This window comes from Eulemur rufifrons, chromosome 18, assembly GCF_041146395.1.
Source record: "Eulemur rufifrons isolate Redbay chromosome 18, OSU_ERuf_1, whole genome shotgun sequence".
NCBI lineage: Eukaryota > Metazoa > Chordata > Mammalia > Primates > Lemuridae > Eulemur > Eulemur rufifrons.
Genome location: NC_091000.1, coordinates 33,568,650 through 33,591,289, shown reverse-complemented (window position 1 = coordinate 33,591,289; position 22,640 = coordinate 33,568,650).

Sequence of the window (22,640 nt, the reverse complement as noted above, 5' to 3'; positions counted from 1 at the left end):
GTCTGGGTGAGAGCGTGAGACCTCGTCTCAGAAAAAGAAAGAAAGAGAAAAAAATGAAAGAAAGGAAGGGAGGCAGGAAGGAAGGAATACTGAATACTAAACACTGAAAATGGTTCTCTTCTTCTCTTATTTGAACATAAGCTTTTTTTTTTTTAATTTTTTTACTCTCCACAATATTCTTTCCTAGAACATGTTGTCAGCTGAAAAGAAAAGCACCTTTGAACAGATTAGTCATGCTCATTCTTTAAAATATAACTGGAATGTTTTCCAGTACTAAGATTTTTGAGACATGCTGGATAAAACCTGTGCAAAAAATTTTTACATGACTTATCGCAGAATACATTTGCATTATTCAATAAGGGAGGTAAAACTTATCTATCAATTCATATCATGAAGTAGTTATTCCATTTGCTGAGAATTATTCTGTGCCTCTGATTCCTCCTCTGTAAAATGGGCATATGAATTGTACCCCTGGCCAAGTGTGGTGGCTCACACTTGTAATCCTCTGTAACACTCTGGGACGCTGGAGGATCACTTGAGCTCAGGAGTTCGAGACCAGCCTGAGCAAAAGTGAGACCCTCCCCACTACAAAAAAAAATAGAAAAAATTCACCAGGCGGGGTGGTGCTTACCTGTAGTCCCCAGCTACTTGGGAGGCTAAAGCAGGGGGATCACTGGAGCCCAGGAGTTTGAGGTTGAATGAGCTACGATGACGCCATTGCACTCTAGCCTGGGTGACAGAGTGAGACCCTGTCTCAAAAAAAAAAAAAAAAAAAGAAAGAAAGAAAGAAAGCAAGCAAAAGAAAACAAAAGAAAAGAAATTGTACCTCTTCATTGAATTGCTTTGCAGATTATGCGAGTCAACCTATAATCTATGCAAAGCACGCAGAATAGTACCTGTGCACAGTAACTGCTCTTTATGCTGGAATGCTCCTCCTTCCCCATCTCGGTCCACTCTCTTATCTGTACTCACTCCCTTGGTAATCTCACCCAGACTTCTGGCTTCAAACAGCACCTATATGCTAATGATTCCCAAATTTATATTTCCAATGCCTGCTTCTTTGCTCCATAATTCTGGACTCATATATTCTGCAGCCTACTGGACATCTCCACTTGGACACCTAATCAATATCCCAAACTTATTCTCTCTGAACCGAATTCTTGTTCTTCTCTTGCCAAACCTGCTCCACCTGCCTTTCCCTGTCACATGATGTCAAATATCATCCTCTCAATTGCTCAAGTCTGAAAAACTTGGAGTTCATCTGGACTCCTTTCTTTTCTCCTACCCCACATCCAATCTGTCTTCCTGCGAAAATATATCCAGACTCTGACTACCGTTCGCTCCCTTCACTGCTGCCCCCTGCTGCAAGCCACTATTATTATATGTCTCTCCCAGATTACTGAAAGACTCCCTGCTTCTAGCTTTTCTTCTGTCTTTGCTCCCTGCAGTCTGTTTGCAGCAAAGCAGCTAGAATGATCCTTCTAAAATGAAAATTAGATCATATCATTCCTCTGCTTAAAATCCTTCAATACAGTCCCCTTGTACATAACACAACTTTTTTAAAAAGTTACATAAACATACATTCGTGTACATTCATATTAATTTTTCAAAACAGGCAGTTGTGGTGGTTCACGCCTATAATCTTAGCACTCTGGGAGACCAAGGCAGGAGGATCACTTGAGGTCAGGAGTTTGAGACTAGCCTGAGCAAGAGTGAGGCCCTGTCTCTACTAAAAATAGAAAAATTAGCTGGGCGGGCGTGGTGACATGCACCTGTAGTCCCAGCTACTTGGGAGGCTGAGGCAGGAGAATCACTTGAGCCCAGGAGTTTGAGGTTGCTGTGAGCTGGGCTGATGCCATGGCACTCTAGCCCAGGTGACATAGTGAGACTCCATCTCAAAAAAATAAAATAAAAAAATTTCAAAACAGAGGGTACAAATAAGCACCAAATTGTTTCCTGTGGTTATCTCCTGGTGGCAATATTATAGGTCATCATATCTGCCATTTGACCTAGTAAAATTATTTCTAGGATTTATTTATAGGAAATGAACAAGATGTGCCCAAAGATTTAAGTTCAAGGATGTTAATCACAACAATATTTATAATAGGCAAAAATTGGAAATAGCCTAAGTGTACAACAAGAAGAAACTAATAAATTATGGTACAGCTAGATGATGGATAATTTTACAAGATTAAACATGGGTTTCTTAAAAAAAAAATCACACATTGTTAGTTTAAAAATGATTATAAAATAGCAGAACACTATGAGATCAACTTCTCAAATTAAAAAATGTATATGAAGAGAGGGAAAGATTGGACGCATATGCACCAAAGTATTAACAGCAGTCATTGCATAGGAATGACACACAGGTGGCCATGATCCAGAGCCGAACAGTTGTGGAGGAGCCATGACTTCCCATTAGCAAACCTGCTTGGAATTCACTAACTCAGAACAAATGTGCAAATTCTAATCACTTCCTGCAACCTTCTGCAGTGTCAGCTTAAGCAACCATCTCTTTCACAGCTACATACGACACTCATAGAGTATATTACATGAATAAAAAGATATTTTAACTCTGAATTTGTTGTAACAAAAATCATTCTCGTACAGCATACTGAGCAAATAAGGGGAGAAAAAAATGCCCTAATGCTTTTAGGAATTTAGGCCTTTTAAGTCTTTGCCAGATTAGGATGGCTTCAGCTATTTTTCGCAATGACCGAAAAGAGTTTCCCAAGAGCTTCCTATCAGTTTTAGCTTGTTTGAAAAAGTAGTTTCAAGTACAAGAAATAAGTTGCTTGACCTGCTCAGTGCATAATATTTAGTTTTTAACTCACATTTTTCTTGGGCTTTAAATGTCGAGCTTCAGTCAGTGCTTAGAACTCTATGTCATGTGTATCTTGTTACCTACCAATTAAGGTGATCTGAAGAAGAAAAGAAGTTCTAAAATCACAGCTGTCTTTCTATTCTCTTCAGGCCTCAGCCACGTTTACCCAGAGAACACAGTAATATGATTAAGAAGTCTAAGAAGTCTTCTGTTTTTATTCTTTACACAACTAAAGCAGATACCACTTGAGCTACCAAATGAAAAGTAAAACAGACAAACAAACAAGCAAAATACAAAGCTCCTAAGCAATAGAATGAACCACAAGGCTATCAGAAGTGACCTGAAAGCCAAGCTTGTAGACTTTTTTTTTCATGAATTGGGCAATAATATGCAAACACAAAAAGGTGTCAGGTATGCAATAAAATAGACTGACTTCAGCACATTGCTTTGTTTTATCACTTAGTTTCGACATAAGGTACGGAGGCTGCTCTTAAAAATCCACATATGGAATAATGAGAACATGAAATTTTACAGGACTTTGGTTGCAAAACTAGAAGTGTATCAAAACACAGCCACTTTGCTCTTTTGTAACATAAAACAGAATTTACCGAACAGTCCCCATGAAAGATGGGAAGATCTGATTATGTGCTTATGAAAGCTTAAGACTTTCTTGTGAGTATTTGTTTTTCAGACTATTTTGGCATTCTATGAAAACAAGTGAAAATTCTATTGTTTTCTGGGGAAAGAGAAAAGTAGAAATTACTAACATAAAACACGAGCTTCTCACCAGTATCAAAATAAGGAGATAAACTCCAGGCTTACTTAGACTGAGTGTATGAAATAAGAGAATGCCCATTTTGGTCATCTCCAAAGAGGTGCATACTGTGTATGTTCACAGAATTTTTTTTTTCATTTTCATAATAAACAGTTTTATTTTTTATTTATTTATTTATTTATTTTATTTCAGCTCATTATGGGGGTACAGAAGTTCAGGCTATATATATTGCCCATGCCCCCCCATCCCCCCGAGCCTGAGCTTCAAGCCTGTCCATTCCCTAGACAGTGCACATCGCACTCAGAAAAATCCCTCGATAAGAGTATGAACAAAGAGAAAATTATTTGCTCCTAGATACTTAGTCAAATCTAAGATGGGATTTCTCTCTCTGGATTTATACTATGGTTCTCAGTTTAGGAATTGTGATGCTTTGGAAGACGTTTAAAGAAAACTGTCCTAAGGTCTAAGCTGTTGTTGTTTTCTTTGTGACAGTTAATTTTTAAACTATACATAGCACAAAATATTAAATATTTATTATTACATAATTATTAAATATTATTATGAAATATTTCATTGATTTAAAATGGACATGGCTTTTTTAATTCAAGTGTAAATAATATGTAAAAATGGACAGATTGCAGCTTAAAGTATCTCGTCCATTGATAATGGCAATCTTCAGCCCCTATATATTAGGGGCTACCTCAGTGGTATGTACAATCACTGAGAAGTAAAAAGAACACTTGTTTGTCAATATATAGTCAACAAAACTGCATAAATAATTAACCCTAAATAAGCTAAGTAGATAATATTTAGTACTAGGTACCTTCTGCAAATAAGGGGCTTAACTAAAGAGGGAGTAAATACCCATTAGTGTATTCAGGATAAATTTCCTGGGCTCTTTATGTCCTTATTACTGCTCTTACTTGCTAAGACCCTGCTATGGTTTGAATGTTTGTCTCCTCCAAAAATCATATTAAAATTTAATCCCCAATGTGGCAGTATTGAGAGGTGGGGCCTTTAAGAGGTGATTGGGTCACCAGGGCTCTGTCCTCGTGAATGAATTAACGTATTCATGGATTCATGATTAATGGGTTAACGGATTAATGGGTAATCATGGGAGTGGGAGGCTTTAGAAGAGGAGGAAGAGAGACCTGAGCCAGCATGCTCAGTCACTTCACCATGTGATGTCCTGTGCTGCCTAGAGACTCTACAGAGAATCCCCATCAGTAGGAAGGCCCCAGATGTGGCCCTTTGACCTGGGACTTCTCAACCTCCAGAACTATAAGAAATAAACTTTTTTTTTTAAGACAGAGTCTCACTGTGTCATCCAGTCTAGAGTGCAGTAGCCTCATCATAGTTCATTTACAACCTCAAACTCCTGGGCTCCCCAGTAGCTGGGACTATAGGTACGCACCACCACTGCTGGCTAATTTTTCTATTTTTTTGTAGAGACGAGGTCTTGCTCTTGCTCAGGCTGGTCTTGAACTCCTGGTCTCAAGAGATCCTGCCACCTCGGCCTCCCAGAGTGCTAGAATTATAGGCATGAGCCACCGCACGTGGCCAAAAATAAACTTAAGAAAATTATCCATTTTTAGGTATTCTGTTATAATCAACAGCAAATGGGCTAAGACAGCCTCTTTCCACTTAAAAGCCTAAAACTTGACCTTCTACGTGAACTTTGCAATTTACAGATTTAAACTCAGTCGATGCAGGGTTTTGCTCCTCTTTCTTTTCTTTCTCTTTTTTTCCTGGGGATTTATGTTGTACTGACCTCAGAGGCACCTGGCCCAGGATGTGCTGAGATGGACCATTACCTCTAGTCTTTGGGGGTCAGCCCCTTTCCCTGTGGCTCTATGTCTGCCTCACCCTGATTACAAGGCCCCTCCTATTCTGCCAACCCGCTTTTAGCCCCTTGTATGTTGTTTTTCGGGGCTCAGAAATCTGTTGGCTCCTCAGTATCCTGGAGGGTGGGAAGGAGGGTCTCAGTCACCAGCCTTAGCTGTGCGGTGAGCAGGGACCTTCTCAGCGAGGCCTGCTGGAAGCAAGGTGAAGACCCTCTCTGCTCTAAATTCCTTCCTGTTCCCCCAGGGAATTTCCTGTCTTTTTAGCTGACTCAGGAGTGCGTGTGTGTGTGTGTGTGTGTGTGTGTGTGTGTTACACGTTACAATTCTTTCTTGGGCACCTGCCAGCATCTACATTCTGCTCACCTGCCCTCTTCCTCCTTCCAGCAGGTTGAACTCTTATTTCTTTTTGGTAGACAACTTCATATACCATAACCCTTTGGTTTATGGTGTAATTATTCAGCCCAGAGTCTTCCAAGCTCTGACCATTTAGGGCTCCAAAAACTTGTTTCCTGTCTCCAAAAACCTGACCTAAATAATCAAAAGCCTACTGTTTCACCTTTGATTTTAAAATTTCATTCAGAAACTTAGTAATCTTCTCTGTCCTTGGCTACACGTCACCCTCACCTTGAAGCACCGATTGCTATTGAGGGAGGCCTGGTGGTGGGGAAGGGAACCAAAAAACCTGTGAAGAAGAGAAAGATTGATTATGATCTCTGAATTGTATCCCACTACATTCATCAGCAGGTGTGTTTATTAGCGAATACGTGATAAATGGTAATCGAGGGTGATACGGGCCCCCTAGTGGGCATTTGGAAATGTGCAAGACATTTTTAGCTGTCACAGTGACTTAGGGATTTAATGGCATTTAGTGGGCGGAGGGTAGGGATGGCAAATATCCTGCAATGTGTAGAATAATTCCATACAAAATGCCAATAGCTCCCTGATTAAAATACCAAAAAAATTCCTCTTCGTTGTGACTTTTCCAGGCTCTGGCTCTATCCATGTTACCATGCAGGGTACAGCCCCACAGCCCTTCTCTTAGGCATCAGGCCTTGTTTATTTCCTTCTGAGAACCTGACTCTTTTCTTCTCCCCAATTCCATGCAACAGGCCTGACTCTCTATGCCATCTTTGCATCTGTCCAGCCTGAGTAGTTTGGGAGAAGAGCAAGGTGCCCTGCCAAGCAGTACATTTAGGTGTTCTGTCATTTAACTTCAGGTTCCTCTTCTGTTCTGAGTCCGTGCAGTGGCTTCAGGATTTTGACTGTCAACTTGCTTGGCCAATCTCCTGTAGGAGAAACACACAAAAATTATTCTCTTGGTTCCCATTGTCATTCCTCTCTTGCTATGTGCGAGAGAAAACCTGAAAGTTTTTATATTTTAGTCCTGTCACTAACTCGGTGATTTGGGGCCATTTTAGCAGCCCCTCTCCAGACTGCTTAGTTTTCTCATTTCTAAAAGTGAAGGAATTGGGCTACATGATCTCTAAAGTTATTTTAGCTCTGTCCTTCTATGCAAAAAAAAAAAAAGCATTTATTCTTTGATTCTGGCACATTTTGTATTTTTTCCTTCACATAAATCTTTATATATCTTTGCTCATAATTTAGAAGTCAGTGGAGTATTCAGCAAAGGAAATGGCAATAATAAGACTAGATTTTCATATCATTTTGTGGCATGTGTTGGTTGACTATGGAGCAAGATGTAGTGAAAACTATCCATTTTAAGTTGCTATTCTGTGTTCCACAAAGGATTAATCTCCCATCTGTCCTTACTTTATTAATACATTTTGGAAATATTTATTGATCATCGACTGTGTGCCAGGCTCTGTTCTACATACAACAATGTTGAAGATATAACAGTGAATAAGAAAACCTCACTGCTTTCATAGAGCTCACATTCCAGATCATCAGTTCTCCAAGTGTGGTCCTTGTATCCTTGAAAGTCCCTAAAAAGTAGTGGGTCAAAGAGGTCAAAAACATTTTCACATAAATCTTTATATATCTTTGCTCATAATTTAGAAGTCAGTGGAGTATTCAGCAAAGGAAATGGCAATAATAAGACTAGATTTTCATATCATTTTGTGGCATGTGTTGGTTGACTATGGAGCAAGATGTAGTGAAAACTATCCATTTTAAGTTGCTATTCTGTGTTCCACAAAGGATTAATCTCCCATCTGTCCTTACTTTATTAATACATTTTGGAAATATTTATTGATCATCGACTGTGTGCCAGGCTCTGTTCTACATACAACAATGTTGAAGATATAACAGTGAATAAGAAAACCTCACTGCTTTCATAGAGCTCACATTCCAGATCATCAGTTCTCCAAGTGTGGTCCTTGTATCCTTGAAAGTCCCTAAAAAGTAGTGGGTCAAAGAGGTCAAAAACATTTTCATAGAAATGCACAGTAATTATTTATTTATTTATTTATTTTACTGTATTCACATTTACACAGATAGGGCAAAAACAGTGGTGGGTTACCTTGCTGATGGCATAGCATGAATCAAAGCAATGGTACCAACTGTACTAGTAGTTTCTGTATTCTTCATCACTATACAATTGCAAGGGAAAAAAGTCCATTTCATTGAAGATGTCTTTAATGAAGCACTAAAAGTTATTAACTTTATACTAAATTTTACACCTTGAGTGTATTCTGTATGACAAAACAGGAAATATGCAGAAAGCACTTCTACTGCATACAGAAGTGTGATAGCTTGCAGAAAAGCACGTGTGATTGAATTGCATGCTGAACTGGCCACTTTTTTCATGATATCCCATTTTTACTTGAAAGAATAACTGGGGAACAAACTGTGGTTATTTAGACCTGGAAATCTGGCAGACATTTTTCTGAAAATGAACCAAGTAAATCTGTAACTTCTAGGAAAATAACTGACAGTATTTGTTGCCAATGATAAAATTCGAGCTTTCAAGCAAAAATTAGAATTTGGAAAATTTGTATTCACCACTGTTAGCTTGACAGCTTGTCAAAACATAAAGCATTTATAACAAGATTGGTGGCAATATTAACAAATGTGATTTTTTGAACTCGTGTAATAAAATGTGCCAACATTTGGAAAATCTACATAACTCAGTGAATTAATATATTCCAAATGCCCAATGTACAATGTTATCAAATCATATGTAAGTTAAAGATCCATTAAAAGTGTGAGATAGACCACTACTTTTTTTTTCCTTTCTTTCTTTCTTTTTTTTCTGTTAGAGACCAGAGTCTTGCTCTGCCGCCCAGGCTGGAGTACAGTGGCATGATCATAGCTCACTGCAACCTTATACTCCTGGGCTCTAGCAATCTTCTTGCCTCTGTCCCCTGAGTAGCTAGGACTACAGGTAGACACCACACTCAGCTAATTTTTTTATTTTTTGTAGAGATGGGATGGGGGTTACGGGGATTGGGGTCTCGCTATGTTTCCCAGGCTGGTCTCCAACTCCTAGGCTCCAGTGATCTTCTTGCCTTGGCCTCCCAAAGTGCTGGGATTATAGGCAAGGCCACTAAATTTCAATGTAGCAGTATGAAAAGTTTACTGATACATTTTTAGACCCCATATTGTAACAAGCCTTTAAGAAATCATTACTTATAGAAAATTGTATCAAAGAAAAATATCCTCAATTACAAAAACATGCTATTAAAATATTCCTCCCTTTTACAACACCACATATCTATGTCAGGCTAGATTTCATACACTTCAACTAAAACAACATATTGCAACAAATGGAATGAGAAGCAGATATGAGAATCCAGGTATTTTTTATTAAGTTAAATATTAAAGAGGTTTGAAAATGTGTAACAGTGCCACTCTTCTCACTACAATTTTTTGGTTTTGGAAAATGTAATTATTTTTCATAAAAATATGTTCTGCATGGCAATATGTAACAGATCTATCATTGTTACTTTAAGAAAATTATTAATAAATATATTTTTTAAAAACTTTAAATTTCTAATAAGATAAACACAGATAGCTACATCCTACATAAACAGAAGTTCCTGGGCTTTTTTTTGAAAGTTTTTTGATTTCTAGCTTTATCTCTTTACTTGCTATAAAGTTTATTTAGATTTTCTATATCTTTTTGGGTCAGTTTTGGCAATTTTCATATTTCTAGAAATTTGTACATTTCATCTAAGTTGTCTAATTTGTTGTCATACAATTTTTCCTAATATTTCTTTATAATCCATTTTATTTCTGTAAGGTCAGTAGTAATATCTCATATTTCATTCTCTATTTTAGTAATGTGACTCTTCTTTCATTTTTTTCTTGTTCAGCTTAGCCAAAGGTGCCAGTTTTCGTGATCTTTTCAAAGAATCAAATTTTGAGGTTTTGTTGATCTTCTCTCTTTTTTTTTTTCAATATCTCTCTTCCCCCTTTTCTTTTTTCTCCTTCTGGGACTTCATTATTGGTATGTTGGCATACTAGAAGATGTCTCACAGGTCTCCAAGGCTCTGTTCATTTTTCTTCATTTTTTTTTCCTATTTCTCAGACTGAATAATTTCAATTGACCTATCCTCAAATTTTCCATGTCTTTCTGCTTCCTGTTCGAATCTGCTGTTGAATCCTATTAAATTTTTCATTTCATTTATTATGCATTTCAATTTCAAAATTTATATTTGGTTCTTTTTTATATTTTTATCTCTTCATTGATATTCTCAACTTGGCAAGACATCATTTTTATATTCTCTTTAGTTCTTTAGACATGGTTTCCTTTAGCTCATTGATCATATTTAAAATAGCTTGGACCATAATTTTTTATTTCTTTGCATGCCTTATAGTTTTTTGTTGAAAACTGGATATTTTGAATATTATAATATGGAAATTCTGGAAATCAGCTTCTCTCCTTTCTTTAGGATATGTTATTGTTGCTACTATTGTAGTTATGGTTTACTTAGTGACATTCCTGAACTAATTTTGTAGTCTATTCTTTGTTGTGGATGGGTCTTGAAGTCTCTGTTACATTAGCTTAGTGGTCAGCTAATGATTGGGCAGAGATTTCATTAAATACCCGGAACCAAAAAAATCTCCCAGGCTTTGCAGAGGGGCTCTGTGTTTTTGTTGTAGCATGCTTTTAACATTTACCAGGAACTTTAAATTCTGTCTTAGCTTTCACTTCCTGCTTTTTGGGAGGCTCCTAGTCAGCAGGAGGGAAGTTTAGGATATTGTTGGGCTTTTCCTGGGCATGTGCATAGCCTTGAGCCTGCATTTGGCCTTCTTGATTCTCAGGAATATGTCAGCGCTTTTGGAAGCCTTTGCAAGACATCTCATTCCCCAGCCTTTCTTCTCAACGTTTCTGATTAGTCTATTGTTTTCCCCAGCTATTGTCTATCACTTCAAGCAGCAGCAACCTAAGACATTATTAGACCATAAATATTTTCAACAAATGCCCTGTGATAGGAAGCTTTAGCACTAGCCTAGTTTGGAGGTGGGTGAAACAAAGACAAACCTTTGAATCAGTATTTTCTAGTGAGCCACCAAAGAGGTCAGAACAAAAATTGCAATTCTTTGCACATGAGGTTCATTATTTCTACCTCTGGTATCAGGAATTTGAGCTGTTATTTTCATGCTACCACTGATCTGAAGAGTGGGAGATGAAACTGGATAGGTTAAAACACAATGAAATTCACTATTCTTACTAAAAATCAACCATTTTTCATTGGTACATGCCTTGTTTAATTTCCAGAGTTCTAAAACAGTTGATTTTGATAATTTTTGCCTGTTTTTCATTGCTTTTATGGAGGAGTGAAATTGGGATTTCCTTACTCTGCCATTTTCAATGATGTCACCTAAGGTCATTTTTTAACCCTGTTAATAGCTTATGTAGGGCTAAAAACAGTGGAGGTGCCTGATAATTTTTAAAAATCTTTGTTGAGATATAACTGATCAGAAAGTTTAGCAACTAGAACAACTAAGTTCTAGTTTTGCGGCTAGAACTCAGTTGTTTATAGAATCCTCTATCTTTTGACATCTTGAAGAATCTTAGTTTATGGTGACTGTGCAGCTAAGCATATGTCCAAAAATAGGTTGTCCAAGTTTTATAAGCAATATCAGACCCTGATAAGGTTTAGCTCTAATATGATCCTCAACTTTTCAGATCCTTAAATTCTACATAGTTAACTCAAATTCTCAGAAGTGATTCATTCTAACTAAACTTATATGAATTTATATATCATAATGTCAATGTTAATTCATAATTGAAATTATTTCTAGCAAGATAACCAATATCAGTCCACTTTATAGGTCATTATTTCTTAGTGGGTTAGTACCCTTGGAAGAGACTAGGTCAAACGGTTGCTTTTTGAGCATGGTGTAGAATAAACATAGTTTGGTGTTCTTGTAAAATATTTTTCTAGACAGGGTATCAGGGAGTACTTTCTTCTCTTAGTCTCTTTTATAAAATGTTAATTACAGTACCTGCCTAAATCCATTGGTGTTAGGATTAAATAATGCATAATGTGAATTAATCAAGATGTCATTTCAACTGATAAAAACCAATTCAACTTTAGCTTAGGCAATAAAGGAAAACTTCATGATTCACAGAATCCAAGGAACAATCAACCAACCAAACCATAGGAAGAGCAGAATTACCACACCTTCCTCTCTGTCCTTGTTTGGCTCCTCTGTGTGTTAGCCCTACTCCTGCCATTGCAGCCTGGCTTTCTCCAGGTGGTGAGGAGTATGGACACTGGTAACGCTCAGGTTTTACATCTGATAATTTGGCTACCACAGAGTCTACTTTTTTCTTTCTCAATTAATGTTAGAAAAATGGACATTTAGGTTATGTGTTCATCCCTGAAGAAATCAATTGTTCCTAAAAGATTGAGGACATGTCAGAAAATTGAATTTTTCCACAGGACCCACAGGTTTTAAGCTGACAGAGGAACGGTGTGGTAAATTGTATTTTGTCCCCTATTATTTACTCTTTTCTTTCCATGTATATGTAACTTGAAGTGTCCTCTTTTTTGTGGACAGAGTATATGTCCCCTCCCCCTCGAGATTGGACTTAATCATATGACATGATTGGCAAATAGAGTGTGAGAGGACATGACATATAACATACTTTCTGAGAAGCTTTAAGGGGCACCTTGATTTTTAGCAGCTCCCTGGCTCTCCCCTCTGCCATAAGAATGAGCAGGTTTCTGAGTTGCTTTTTCAACCTGTGATCCAAATCCAGGATGAGACTATACATGGTGCAGAGTCATAGCCTTCCCAAAACTTGAGCAACACTATAGGCAATCTGCAGTCTTTATGTAAAATAAGCAAGAAATAATCCTTTGTTTTGTAAGACACTTGCTGTGGTCTAAATGTCCTTCAAAATTCATATGTTGAAACTTAGTCACCACGGTGGTTGGGCCTTTAGGAGGTGTTTAAGTCATGAGGGCAGAGCCCTCAAGAATAGTATTAATGACCTCACAAAAGGGTTAGCAAGAACTAGCCAGGCCCTTTTTGCCTTTTTCCACCCCCTCTGCCATGTGAACACATAGTATTCATTCCCTCTGGAGGATGTAGCATTCAAGGTACCATCTTGAAAGCAGAGATTGGGCCCTCACCAGACACTGAATGTGTCAGCCCCCTAATCTTAAACTTCTCAGCCTGTGGAACTGTGAGAAAAACTTCTGTTATTTAAAAATTATTCAGGCTGGGCACCGTGGCTCACGCCTGTAATCCTGGCACTCTGGGAGGCCGAGGTGGGTGGATCGCTCGAGGTCAGGAGTTCGAGACCAGCCTGAGCAAGAGCGAGACCCCGTCTCTACTAAAAATAGAAAGAAATTATCTGGCCAACTAAAAATATATATAGAAAAAATTAGCTAGGCATGGTGGCGCATGCCTGTAGTCCAAGCTACTCGGGAGGCTGAGGCAGTAGGATCGCTTAAGCCCAGGAATTTGAGGTTGCTGTGAGCTAGGCTGACGCCACAGCATTCACTCCAGCCAGGGCAACAAAGCGAGACTGTCTCAAAACAAAACAAAACAAAACAAAACAAAAAAAATAATTAAAAAAAATAAAAATTATCCAGTCTCAGGTAATTTGTTATAGCAGCACCAATGAACCAAGCACTGAACTTTCAGAGTTTTTTGTTATGTGGCACGCCTTGGTAAAAGCTGACTAATATAAACAGTTTCCAGAAAAAGAAGGAGGTGATACTGGCTGATGAAACATTAACTTACTTAAAACAATGCCTACCATACAAAATGCATTCACTACATAAAAACTAATATATAAATTATATTTGTATATAGATTAACTAGCACTGTTTAATAGAATCAGAGCATAGACTCCCCTGGAGAAACACCAAAAAATTCTAACTTTGCAACTCTCACTTTTATTAAGTCACAAAAAAAAATCCTTATCATAAAGATGAATTATAATATTCAGTAGTTCCCCCATATCTGAGGTTTCAGTTACTCACAGTACAGTACAATAAGATATTTTGAGAGAGGGAGAGAGAGAGAGAACATTCACATAACTTTTATTACTGTAATAATTGAATATATTCTTATAACTGTTCTAATTATTAGTTATTGTTGTTTATCTCTTACTATGCCTAATTTATAAATTAAACTTTATCATAGGTAAGTATGCATAGGAAAAACATAGTGTATATACAGTTCATTATTATTCATGGTTTCAGGCATCCATTGGAAGTCTAGGAATGTAACCCCCATGGCTAAAGAGGGACTACTATATTGAGAAAAATATATTCACATTTTTTATATTTATTTAGTCTATATGTTGTTGCCCTGACTAGATTTATGAGTTACCCTGGCCCTAGTGGCAACTCATTTATAAACCATTCCTTAGAATTGTTCATTTCTATGAAATATTACCCATTTTATCTAGTATCTTACTTTTTTCCATTTCAGAGGAGGCTTTGCTGCTCTCTTCTCATTCTGCATTTTGGCTTGCATATTTCCTCCCTCTACATATTATAACCATTTCCACCACTTCAACCTACCAACATAATTAAAACCTCCAAATACCTGTTTCTAGACCAGATATTGCCTGTGAGCTGTGGAAATACTTTTTCACCTGCACATTAGACATGTTCACTTGATGTCCATTGACACCTCAAACACAGCCACTTAACTGATAACCTACAGGTCACATTTGGTAGTTGACTTTAAATGTAAACAGGCTTCCAAATCAACCTGCTTTGGGAAGGTCTTGTGATTCATGGCAACATCCTGTCCCTGAGCAAAGAATCTTATTACGAGTTCCTCAAATTGTTGACATACTGATTAATGCATAACCTACTGATACTGTAGAGGATGTTGATTTATTTTTGAATCATAGAGTTTTACTGATTGTCATGCACGCAGACATTTTAGCCTGTATGCTGTAATCTGTATTCAATGATTATAACCTCTGTATTGTACCCTTAAATAAAAATGGACAACTCTGGTATGAGGAGTTCCCCTCCCTTCTTCTAAACTTTCCTATAAAAGCCTTCCTTGTAACTTGCAGCAGACTCTGGAATATCCCCAACTTCATTGGAAGTGTCATTCCTGGGTTGATACTCATATTTGGCTTCCAATAAACCTTTATCAAATTATTTCTGCCTCAACGGCCTTACTTTCAGTTGACATACTAATCGTCTTCAAATCTGTTCTCCCCCCACTCCCATACTTCATATCCTGGTTAATGGCACCACCTGGTTGCCTATGCTAAAAGTTTTGAAACTCCCTCCAATTTCTCCCTTTTTCTATGTCCCTGATACTCCTACCATGTAGTTGTTTTCACACATTGACTGCCACACTTGAAAAAAATGTCTTTCTCTGGGGCCACAGTGTTTTATATTATGAAAATAGTATGAAAACTTCAAAAACAAAATGATCCTTTTTAATTCAATGAAAAATTTGTTATTTTTTATTCTTTTCTGTGTGGGAGTTATATGCAGCTTGAAAAATAGCTCTTCACCAAGGTGAAGAGATGTGTGAGTTACATATGCTTCATGGGCCCCAGGCTCAAAACTATAGTGAGTTAAATACAACTCACATGGCAGTTAATGTGTTAAGTCCTATAGTTTCTGTTTTCTACACATCTTTCAAACCATCCTCTTTCTCTAGTCCTCCTTCACTGCCTTCATCTCAGTTAATCAGATATTTAATGACTTCTTTTATTCTAGTCGATATTCTGAATGCTCGTGATAAAAAATGAATAAGACATACTTCCTTGAGGCCCAGACTTACTTTCTAGTCAGAAATATAGACAAACAGATCATTTTAATACAATAGGGCAAATGTGAAGATGGCTTTATGGACAAGAGACAATGAGAAATTGGAGAAAGGATGCTTTGCCTAAACTAGGAATTTGGAGAAGTGTTACTGTAGGTGGGGAATCTTGAACTAAGTAAGGATGAGATAGAGTGAGCAGAACAAATTAAGATAGAAAACATGATAGGGACAGAGAATTGCCAAGGTGTGAATGGAGGTGGCTAATTAGGAAATTTGAGGATTAAAGTGACAGAGGTTGTGACCCAAATCATGTAGCCTGAACTTGGTTAAGGAACTTGGACTTAATCTTATAGGACAATAGTTTCGAACTGGGCTCAACAATGACCCTTTAGAGTTCACTGAGTAAGGAAGGGGGAGGGAAGGCCAACTGTGCATCACGGCTTTGGTTGTGACACCTGCTTCAACTGGAGCAGCTCAGCTTTTCTTCATCATATCGTCTGTACAACACTTCCCTTACCTAAAGGCGTTGGATGCTTGTCGAAGCCATGCAGATAAAGAGGCTGGAGAGGGTATCTTGGACTTGGAAAGCATAAGGACTGAACAGTGTAACTCTGCTCCAAAGACAAGTAACAAGATGAGACATTCAGTTAGTATTTTTTGCATGCCTTTCTAGGATCTGATTCCCATCCAGTCGGTACTGTGCATGCAAGCTAGCCTTTTGCAGGTCACAGGAATCTACCGTGAACACTTGCTTGCTTTCCATCAGGTTCAAAGTCTTGTTACCACAGCTTAAGAGTGATCCTTTAAGCCCATTTCACCCCGAAGAACACTGTCTTTGCTTCCCTTTCCTTAACTCAACTGTGGGAGAAAATCAAATTAAACACTCATTGCTACTCAAGTAATAAGGAAGTACTTCTTGTATCCTTTGCCCCTAATTACAGGTCTCAAGATCTAAGCATTGTACACGACTTACGTGACTGGCAGCAGATAGCAGCTCCCCTCGGGTAGAAGCCTGGCTCCTCTGAGAACCTCTGGAGTTTCTCTCCAGAGGAAGCTGGAGTAATAATGACACTGAAAATAACAAAAAAAATAACAATAACTCTTATTGAGGGCTTAATATGTTCTGGGCACCTTAAGTATATTAACTCATTTAATCATTACAAGAAGACTAAGAGACAGGTACTGTGTGATCCTCATTTTGTGGATTAGGAAATTTAGGGCTTAGGTCACTTAACATGTTCAAGATACCTTGGAGGTAAGTGGCATGGCTAGGATTCAAATCCAGACAGTCTTGCTCCAGTATTTGATCTTCTAATCACTAGCGACTTCCAAAGTAGGTCTTAAGGAGAGTCCTTTAATGCAAAGGGTGGTAAAGGGCCAATCAATCTCAGAAAGGCCGATAGCCTGTGACTAGGTTTCAGTCTCTTAAAAGGCAATTTGTCTCATCTGTACTATTAGAAAAAGAAGCATGCACCTTAGAGGTCACGTTCCTCCAAGACTGCTACAAAAGGAGTTGAAGCTGTGTCCTCATCAGTTCATTACTTCTAAGGGTCAATTCTATTTGGCTCAATATTTTATTTTGCCCAGGACACTGTAATTAAACATTCTTGTGGCTTTTAGCCATTAAGGAACCCCACATGATTTTTAATTCATTTACTCAAATAACATGTTTTAAAGCAAACAACATCAGTGTCTCAACCTATACATTCAACATAATTCTCTCTTTCCCTTTTCTAAGGAAAAAAACTTTGGATTTAGAAAATTCCCCATACAAATAACTAAGAAAGAAAAAGTTTGCAAGACACAGCTACAGGTGTTGGAAGATTTGCATTTTAAATCATTCTAGCTACAGCATGGAAGATGTATTTAAGGGGTGCAAGACTGAAGGTTGGATGATCAAAAGGCCATTATATAATAATAAATGAGTCGAATGATTAAAAGAACCTGAATGAAGGCCGAGATGGTAATCAACATTGAGAGGAGACAGCAATTAAAAAAAAAACTTAGGAAGTTTAAGAGGCAAATCTTGGTTATTCCCCATGTACCCTACAGAACCATTTTTTAACCCTTCCTTGCTCTGCTCTGTGTCCTGAGGGGAGGCTGACAGTATCAACCAAACTAGCTTATTGACTGGCTTTGGATTGGGTTCTGCTAATGGTAGGCACCAGCAAAACTGGAGGGCAAAGAGAGGAAAAGGTCAGGGAATTCTTTCTTCTACTTATGGCCATACTTCCACTTAGGCGGCCCTTCTTCCAGGGCTACAATTTTTTCTGGGTCCTGGTAATACAGTCCCCTTCTTCTGCTTCCTGAGGACTTCCAGCTGTTACTAGTTTTTGGGTACTTAAATTCTTAAGAATTTCTTTCTTATTTCCTTCACCTCTGTAAATAGTCCTTTTGTTAAACTCTTGAATTAAGCTCTTTGATTCCTTTTCCTGCTGGGACCTTGACTGGTAGTGATTGATGGGACATGGGAGGGAGGAGTATGAAGAGTTGATTGATGGGACATGGGAGGGAGGAGTATGAAGAGTTGATTGATGGGACATGGGAGGGAGGAGTATGAAGAGGTGAGGCGAAACTGGCAGGTTTACATTCTTTGCTGCATAACAGAGTTTAGCAGTTTTCTGAACACTTTGTCAGCATATGCTCTGTTCAGATTACTTGGAGACCACCCCTGGCACCAACACCTTGGTTGATATCTCCATCAGGAGACTCTGGCAGGTTTTCCAGAATGATATACAGTACTTGGTGCAGAGTAGCACTCAATAAAATGCATTTGCTCTCATATTGTCTTTGAAGTCTGCTGTCACATCATCATAGGCCCTTGTACACTCAGATTCAGAACCTAGCATTGGTCTGGCCATTAGGAAAACTTTATTTTTATTTTTTTAAATAGTGCTATTTACCTTGAGGAGAGAGTTTTATATTTGAGTTTTAGATATCAAAATGCATGTGGAACAATGAGAAAAAGGCTATTATAAAACAACAAAAATCCTAACTATAATTAAATAAAATAGATTGAATAAGCTGGAAATATTTTGCAGTGAGAATGCATCAATGCAAATTGCAATGCCTAAGCAGTTGGTCTGCAGCATAGTATTTTGTTGATCCAATTATAAAATTTTCTCTTCAATAAGTAATTCAAAGCCAAGCACAGTGACTCATGCCTATAATCCTAGCACTTTGGGAGACTGAGGCAGAGGGACTGCTTGAGGCCAGGAGTTCCAGATCAGCCTGAGCAAGAGCAAGACCCTGTCTCTACAAAAACAAACAAACAAAAAAAAAAAAATAGAAAAATGAGCTGGGTGTGGTGGTGTGTGCCTGTAGTCCCAGCCACTCAGGAGGCTGAGGCAAGAGGATTGCTTGAGCCTAGGAGTTTAAGGTTGCAGTGAGCTATGATGATGCCACTGTACTCCATCCCTGAAGATAAAGGGAGAACCTGTCTCAAAAAGAAAAGAAAAGAAAAGAAAAAGTAATTCAATATGGTGAACATTCTATTTCTCATCATATAACAATCACTTCAATCTCAAAGAATTCAGTTCAGAGAATCTTCACAATGCTTATAAAATCATAAACACATTGTATTTCTACTCCCTACATTGGATTTATGCCTTATATCATATACTCTAAATACCTCAAATACTCTAACAACCTCTAATGCAAACCTGCCCCCATACTTCCCACTCCTAGCATGGACATCAGATTCATCCAGGAAGCTTTTAAAAATACTCATGCCATTCCCCACCCCAAACCAATTAAGTCAGCATTTGGGGGGATGAGGTCCAGGCATTGATATTGTTTAAAAGTTGCCCAAATGATATTAGAATGCACAGAGAGTTGAGAACAAGGCTTCAATCCAAAAATAAAACAAACTAAAAAGATATGAGCCTCCACATTCATAAACACAGGATACTTTGTGTCCAGCAAGCTGTTTATCCCTTGTTTATACACTTTCCCCCCACTCCCCCTAACCTTTAACTTTTGCACATTGGAAAGGTGGCTGAGAGCCCTTCAGCTGGTTGTACTTCCTTGTTTGGCATGTGTGGTTTAATGGTGAAATACGACCACATTTAAACCTGCCTTTGAGGCAGCAGTAGTTTTCTACATCATTGAGGTTTTTCTTGGCACCCTGAAAGAGGGTGAAAAAGAACACGTAAGTGAAGGAACCAAACAGACTCTCGAAGGTAAAGATAACAGTTTTTTTTGTGGGGGTGGGGGCAAGGCTGTTGTGAACAAAGAATTGATGCCTTCAATATTTTAAATGAAGCCTTTAATTAAAGATAAAAAAGTAAAATCTACATTCTGCATTTGTTTTGCATTGTACTTCTGGGTTCTTTGTAATGGAATACAGGGCTCTTTCAAAAGGACTGAACAGTAATTATGATAAATACCGTTAATCTTCAATAAAGAACAATTTTGAGTAATTCTCAGTCTCAATCATGATTGAATAAAAGAAAAGAAAATAGTAACCAAAATATATTTTCTATTCCAATTTCTTAAAATGACCCGATGTTCCATGTTATTTGTGTCATTCCATGTTTTCAGATGGTCTACCCTATGTAAAAAGAGTCTTTAAACTATAAACTACAAAGAAATGCAAATAACTTGGGCATTTTAGTGAGACCTGGTAGCTCCCAAAGTTATCTGAAGTATTTCACAAGGGGCAGGAAAAGCATCCTTTTAGCAGTAGTCACTGCCCTCAGGTTGATTCTTTAGGTGATGATGAAGTTTGCTTCTTTCATTTCTTCTCTGCCCTCTCTCCACTTCCTGCCAAGTCCCTCCCTCATCTCTTGGCTTATATTGACTTGATAGAAATATATCCACTTTAAGTTTCATGCAGTCTAAGTGTTTTAGGTACGAAGGTTATCTTAATGAACCAAACCGACCAAAAAACAAAACAAAGCAAAGCAAAAGAAAAGAAACTCTGCCCTTGTGGAAGAGGAAAGTATGCCCTGGAGTATAAATAAAATAATTTGTAAAGTGAGGTAATTCAGCTGAAGCAGGCACTCCCAGAGGGAACTAGGACGATGAAGTAAGCCTAAGCAGCTTCCCTCCAATCCAAATCTTTAGAGACAAAGGTTGAGAGGTTTCCTTAAGCTTTCTGGGAAAAGATTTCAGCCAATTACATTTGACTTTTTTTTTTTTTAAGCAACCTCTGAAGAGAGGAGTGTACATTTGACTCTTAAAGGATACGGATTGCATACACTTCTGATCAAATGCTTACAGGTGGTAGTAACTTAAGTTTTATTTTACTAATCCAGATAATTTTTAAATGAGTCTAGATAGTAGTAACAATAAATAGCATGAACTATATATGTATATCCTATATGTAAAATATCTTTATATATTCTCTTTTGATGGTTATAGTGATCGGTTATGAAGGTAGGAAAAGTAGATTTAATAGGCATTTTTACAAATAATAAATCTTTTTTTTTTTTTTTGAGACAGAGTCTCACTCTGTTGCCCGGGCTAGAGTGAGTGCCGTGGCGTCAGCTTAGCTCACAGCAACCTCAGACTCCTGGGCTTAAGTGATCCTACTGCCTCAGCCTCCCGAGTAGCTGGGACTACAGGCATGCGCCACCATGCCCGGCTAATTTTTTGTATATATATATTTTAGTTGTCCATATAATTTCTTTCTATTTTTAGTAGAGACGGGGTCTCACTCTTGCTCAGGCTGGTCTCGAACTCCTGACCTCGAGCGATCCACCCGCCTCGGCCTCCCAGAGTGCTAGGATTACAGGCGTGAGCCACCGCGCCCGGCCTAAATAATAAATCTTAAGGAAGGGTTATTAGATGGGCTAGAAAGGACTAAGCTTGGACATTTTCTTCTTTTTTTCTTTAAGCCCAGTGGTCTTTTCATGTTCTACTGCATCCTACTAGTAATAGAGAGGCCTTAGCTTTAGGTGTTTTAATCTTGTAAGGGAAATATCATATAGTTAAGTCTTAACTTGTTTTGTACAGAAAGTAGCAATTAAGGAAGAGAAAGAAATAAGGACACGAATAGTTGGGAACGTCTACATGAAAAATCTAGGAGTGGGAGATTTATGTTTCATTAAATTTAAAAAACATCTAAGTTCTTACTTTGTGCCATACTCTGCTAGGTGCAAAGTTTACAAAAATGGTTAAGAATAGCTCCTGCCTTTGAGAAACTTTCTGATTACAGGAACAGGTCATAATCTAGTGAACTGGAACCTATGGAACTGATTAGGATTTACAAAGATAGGTTCTCAGAAGGAAGGGTGGTTCATAATTGGACCAAAGGAGAAAGCAAAAAGGAATGCAAATAGTGGATTTTTTTTTGAGAACCGGAAGAGTTCCCAAAGTTTATTAGTTTGATAGCGAAATGCTCTATTTTTTGGTTCAACTGAGTTAGTCGTCATTAATGTATTTGAAAATGGGGACAAAAATAATTTCTTTCAGCTGTAATTCCACTGCCCTCGTCTCTTTTAAAGTTTTGAATCTATAGGGGCCACACTTTAATGCAGAAAAACTTTTTCTATGTATTAATATAAGCACTAAATAGCGGTAAAACACCAAATATTGAAATAAACTCAAAGCTCGTCTTAAAACAACTGAATAGGTAGGTGGTAAGGCAGCTTGCATTTGAGCTATGCCTATGCTATTAACTGGCTGTGTGACCTTGAGCAAGTCACTTCTCAGGATGTCACCTTTTCTATCATTAAGGTGAGCGTGGTCCAAAGGTCCACCTCGCAGGGTTTTGTGAGAATGGTTTGAAACACTGCTTGTGAAAGCATTTCCTCTACCACATCTAAGGTGCTTTTGTTACCTCTGGATTCTTTCCAGTCTTGAGATTTTGAGATTTGGTGCATCACGATCCAAAAAGCCGTAAGCATCACTACAAATACCTGTCTGTCCCTCACGGGCGAGTGCAGCTTCGCGCTGCCTGGGTCTGCCCAGCACGGTCTTGTAGTCTAAGCCACACATTCCGGGAGGACGAGGGAAGAGAGAAGAGCGAGAGAAAGCTGCAGTGTCAGCTTGGGAAGAAAAAAATGGTGAGGGCGTGCAC